This window comes from Misgurnus anguillicaudatus, chromosome 21 (assembly GCF_027580225.2).
Source record: "Misgurnus anguillicaudatus chromosome 21, ASM2758022v2, whole genome shotgun sequence".
Lineage (NCBI taxonomy): Eukaryota > Metazoa > Chordata > Actinopteri > Cypriniformes > Cobitidae > Misgurnus > Misgurnus anguillicaudatus.
Genome location: NC_073357.2, coordinates 47,906,238 through 47,912,262, shown reverse-complemented (window position 1 = coordinate 47,912,262; position 6,025 = coordinate 47,906,238). Strand labels below are relative to the sequence as shown.

At 36.5% G+C, this 6,025-nt stretch overlaps 1 long non-coding RNA gene across 1 annotated transcript; it reads right to left on the bottom strand.

Moving 5' to 3' along the window:
* Positions 1–634: 634 nt before the first annotated feature.
* Positions 635–4,635, bottom strand: LOC129446313 (uncharacterized). Its single transcript, XR_012360048.1, has 3 exons — positions 3,509–4,635; positions 3,234–3,379; positions 635–1,585 (listed from the first exon to the last, which is right to left on the bottom strand). It is a non-coding gene; the product is annotated as an uncharacterized lncRNA (long non-coding RNA).
* Positions 4,636–6,025: the final 1,390 nt, after the last annotated feature.

Genomic DNA, 6,025 nt, shown 5'->3' with positions numbered 1-6,025 from the left:
ACATACTTGTAAATTATTTTTTGATGATATTGAATAGCCATACATTTACAGCAATTAAAAGCCTGCTATTTTTACTTCCATGACTAAAAGAAAACGGGTTTTAAATGTTTTAATAAAAAAATAACAATTTCAATACAAGTGAAAAACAACACAATTATTTAACATTAATCTTAAACTGGGGATCTTCTTCCTCCGCATAGTTTTTCAGTTTTCAAGGTCCGTCATCTAAATAGGGATTAGATATAACACCAGCGCAACAGGCTTTTAAAGGGGATGAGAGCTGAGACTCTACACTGAAAAAAAAAATCCTTTCAATTTACGTAATTTTAATGTGTACATCGGTCCCACATGATCCGATTGTTTAAAACCAAAATAATTTTCCTCAATTAATTTTTATGTGTCAGACCAAAACATTTTAATTATTTTAAGTAGTCTAATAGAAATATGTTGACTCAAAGTGATATTTCTCTTTACTATAACACATTTATTTTGTAATCTTTAAGTAATTTTATTATGTAAGGGGACTAGATTTTCATCTGTAATTCCAACATGCTTTTTTAATGCTTATATTATGGGATTATGTAACTCTAAAGCAATTTCATTATGTCTCTGGCACCAGAATAATCACCCATAATTATCCAAATGTTATTTATTTCTTTTTTAAATACAAAATACATTTGCATTGGCATAAAAGGCAAAGAGTTTTGTACAAATGTTTAGTGATATTGAGGCAAACCACTGCTTTCAGATCATCAATTCATTTAAATCACTACACATTAATTCAATAACAGTCAATAACTATTACAACAATCAGCACATGCAGTACATACATAAAGGGGCAATTTCCCAAACAGGTTGTAGATTAATCCATGACTAGGCCCTAGTTATATTAGAATATTTTTACAAAAATAAAGTTTACAAACAAACCTACCTTAAAAAAACAACACTGGAGTACATCTTTACACAAAACAATGGCACTGATATATGGCATTGCAAAAGTCTGGGACTAGGAAAAGCCCCATCTGTGAAACTGACCCAAATGTTTAAAATAGTTACTATCACCGTAGATTTAGAAGTGCTAAAACACAAACACTGCATTCCAAAGAGACATGCAAAACAGTACTATTATTTTTAAAATGGATTTACAAACTGGAAAATATCAGTCCTTCAGAAAGTCAGAGCTACAGCATTTGTATAAACTGTTAATCAAAAATTCATCAAAAACAAAATACAACAACCATTTCCAAAATCGACTCTGAGCAGCAAACTGTTAATGTATTAATAAGAGAAAACACTTAAAACAGATAAAAAAGTTCAAAAATGAGCAGCACAGTCTTTCTGATCCTTTCACTGAAAGAAACTGTTTGTTAAAGTTACTCTCAATGCAGTTTGGATTTCCTCAAAAATAAAGCGGAGATCAGGTTTAAGGCATACATCAGCTCAAACACGATGTTGCAACACCTTCATGGCTTCCAGGACTATACAAAGATCCTCTTCTTCATCACAAGAAGCATGTTGTTTGAGAGCACAAATCCCAACATTGGTGTCTTCAAATGACCTCACTGATGCTGACTTCATTCATGCCCTGTACAAAACAAACAAATGTAGTTAAAGAAACAGAAAAAAGGTTACTGTTACAATAAAAGTGTCATTGGAAATTAGTACAATGCAAACAAATATAAATGTAAGTATACAGACCCATGTGCATTGCCACAGCATGTTACAATTGGTTACAAATACATGGGTTACAAAGCAAGGCAGCTGCACTGTCCACTGCTCTGGGGTGTGTGTGTGTGTGTGTGTTCACTAGGGATGCTCCGATCGATCGGCCAATAATGGCATTAAATGACTCGATCGGTGCTTGCTAAATCTGCCGATCTCATAAACCGATCTTTCGGTTTACTTTTGTCATCAAAAGGATCCTGAATGTGGCTGCAATTAAAGACATTTTTTTACGTAGCACGAGCATTTTTACAACCCTTTGCTCATGTGCGGCGTGCAGATTTGTATGTCTCTCTTTGCCTTTACAGAGATATGCGTATTTTCTATGAGGACGCGCTCCGGTCAACAGCGCAAGGTGTCTTCACATCCCCAGCAAACAGCGTATACAACACATATCTATCACGGAAAATTGCATCCTCATGCCAAAAGTTTATTATTTGCATGCGTTTTAAAGTTTTGAGCATTTAAACTTTTATTTTCCTCACAGCTGCTTGTCTGCGTTCAGCCGCCGCCCACACACAGCAGCCTGTCATCAGTGCACGTGAACAGAGCGATCTCTCTCTCACGTCTTAAAGCTGAAGTAACCTAATTCATCTCTCAATAAAATCACTCTCTGCTCTTGACTAAAGAACTTTTATACTTCATACGAATGCGTGTATATTTAATTAATACAGTAAAGACTGTGAAGTGTTTTATTTTCAGTACTTTTAGGAGACATAAGCCTTTTTAAAGCCATATTAAATTTCTCTATGCAGAATAAATATTTGTTGTGCTTATTTATTTGAGTCACTATTAAAACAATAATATACCCAATTACTGCAAGTAATATAACAAAGGCAACATCCGTGGTATTATTTTATCTAGAAAAAATGTAACAGTTACAGTCATCAAAGAGCTTGCATATCAGCTTTAAAAAAATCGGAATCGGTATCGGCCGATCACGAAGATTACAAATCGGTGATCGTATCGGCTGCAAAAATCCTGATCGGAGCATCCCTAGTGTTCACTACACTGGAATGAGTTAAATAAAGAGGCCACGTTTCGAGTGTGTGCTACCATACCTGACAATCACATCAAAAGTGAATTCTCTCATTTTCTCACTCTCATGTTGTTACAAACCTGTATAAATGTCTTTGTTCTGATAAACATGAAGGAAGATATTTATTTTGAGAAATGTTTGCAACCAAACTGTTCATGAGCCCCATTCACTTCAATAGTATTATTTTTCCCCACTATGGAAGTGAATGGGGCTTAGGATTGGTTTGGTTACAAACATTCCTCAAAATATCTTCCTTAGTGTTCATCAGAACAAAGACATTTATACAGGTTTGTAACAACATGATAGGGAGTAAGTGATGAGAATTTTTATTTTTGGGTGAACTACCCCTTTAAATCTTCCCAGGTGTTTTAATGACCGTGTGCCAAAAGATGTTGTAACTAAAACATACTAAACGTTCTGTACTTCCAACAATGTTTACACATTTTTATGTCTATGAATCTATATTACTTACTTCTGTCATTTGATCATTAATTGTTTGAAGTCTTTTTGCTAGCTGTCCTCCTTTCTGATAGAAGAGTTTCATCAGGTTTTTGGATTGGAGGTCCAGGTGACACAGGAACATAAGACAGTAGTGATTCTTTTAAATTCAGCATTTATCTGAAATAAACAAATTAACCAACCATTGTATATTTGAGTACTGCGAGTAAAAGAATAATAATTGTATATTAGTTACAAAAATAAGATATAGCTCCTAACAGCAGTACAAAAGTGAAAGAAATGACTTACCAATGTTTTTGAGTGTGTAGCGCATGCAAGGATGATGGACCTATAAGAGGAAATATTCAGATGTGAAATCAACACACAACCTCAAATGATTAAGACCACACATACACAGAGCAATAATGAAATAAGTATTATATCTGTCATAGGACGCAATGTTGGACAAAATTAGACCTTAAAACAAGGTTCTCTTCTGAAAACGTCAGCTTTAAGGTGTGGTCACTTCAAAGCGATTTTTTTTTTCAGTTAATATACCAGACGTCACGCGAGACATTTAAAAAAGCTTTTTCTAATTGAATCAAGTGTTGCTCGTGGCGTAGCGAAGTCACGAATAACTGACGCGGGTCTGATAATCTGATTAAGCAGACCGTTTGTTTCATACGCAATGTCATTATTAATGTAGTCAATTGATATCATCTGGTAAATTACTCACATGTATAACGTTACTCTGGACAGAATAACTTTTGGTTAGCGTTTTATTTGTCCTGACACGTTTCCATAGAACAGCTGAGTAAAAAGTGCCTCAAAAGTCAACTCAAAGCTGACAGTTTTCAACTCAGATAAAACTACCAAACGTGAAATAACGTTAAACAGCTGACGTTTTTAAAACGCTGTGACTTTATGAGCTTGACTGACTGTTAACTTACTCCACCAACCTCCTCCAAACTAATATTTACTACAAGTCATTGCAATGGCTACATATTGTAAACAAAAATAGTCTATCTAGTGAAGATATATCACGTATGAAGCGAACATAAATAAATAATAGAACTTACTTTAATAACGTGGTGTCCGTCTGAGAGAGTTCTTCTGACTGACTGCTGCTGAGTCTTCAGTTTGGCGCCCAAAACAAACGATCTTTATTCTTCTTTTATGGCAATCGACGTCCTTCTCATTGAGCTATACTGCCCCTGCTGCTCAGGAGGTGCCGTTTTGTGTGCAAACCCAATTTTATTGCTTTAAGTGTTCAATTCAATCAATTTTAATCAATGTGAGAATAATGTGTTCATTTTACATTCAAACAAAACATTTTAATCCTAATCAATTAAATTATGTTTACACAAGGAATATAAATATTTTGTGTCGCATATACATGTTTATTTTATTTAAATTCAAAGACCCACTAAGTCCATTTTTTTCAGTGTAATTGGTTTATTGCACGTTACGCCCCAAACACACCCATTACTCATTAGGAAAATATGAACAACCCTTTTCAACCATGCGCTCGGCGCACAAACCATTTTTCCTGTCCTTAAATTGGCAAAAGTGGATTCGGACACGCCCATAAAGAGGCTGTTTACACTTGGCATTAACATGTGTTTTCGTCGATCGGATCACAAGTGGACGACGTTAATGCCAGGTGTAAACGGTGTTCAAAACGTTTTGAGCTCGTCCACTTTCGACCACTTTCAACCACATCCAGAGGTGGTCGAAACCACTTTCGATCGGATCGCTTTGGAGTTGCGGAACGCACATGTGGTTGAATGCGTTCAAACAGCAACACGCGACCGCCTTCTCTCCGCCCATTTATCTAATCTGAGGTATTAAACACAAGTTTTACGTCTTTTTTGACTTCTGGCGTGAACGTTCGGTGAACAGCGCTATTTTTAGCCTTTCATTGATAAAACTAAGCGGCTGATCTCCGTAGTTTTGTTTTGAAAGCGTGTGAAAGTTGCGCGATCCTTTTTCATCAATTGCGCTGAAAATTCAAAGAAAGCTCTTACATACACATGTACAAAACACTGTGCAGCATGTTTACTTGCTAAACAAGCAGTGGAAACTGACATATTAGATCGCGTCCATATAAACTCATAATTACTCCCGCTCGGGTTTGAATGACAGCAGAGAGACTCGCCCACCGTCTCACAGACCACCCCCTCATAGTATTCAGCACAGAAGCGGTCGAAAGTGGAGAAAAGAGACGGATTTAAATACCAGGTGTAAACGTAATGTGTCTCTCTCGTCCACTTGTGATCCGATCGATGAAAACACATCTTAATACCAAGTGTAAACAGCCCCTTAGACTGTGCGCTTTAGACAATGCACTTAGATCGTTAAAATAGGGCCCTAAGTCTAAATTTGCTACTGACAGATGATGTTTGGCTACAAAGCTGCACAGCACATTGGTTCGGTAAGTATTACTGTTGCCTCACAGCAAGTAGGTCCCCGGTTCAAGCCCCGGCTAGGTCAGATAGCCTTTCTGTGTGGAGTTATCCCTGTATGAGCATGAGTTCACTCCAGGTGGTCCGGTTTCCTCCCACAGGCCAAAAGCATGCAGGTTAGGTGAACTGGAAATGCCTAATTGTCCCTTCCCCAATGTGTGTATGAATGTGGATTAATTTGTGTATGGATTAACCAGTTCGCGCCATAGCCATAGACGGAATGATGTTAATAAACTAAGCTTTACAAAGCATGCTGTGGTAACAAATAAAGCAAAATGTGTATAGGACGATAATACGATAAATTCTATGAATAAAACTATTTTACTTTTGGGGGTTAAATGCTTGGCAGAATCAAGCCAAT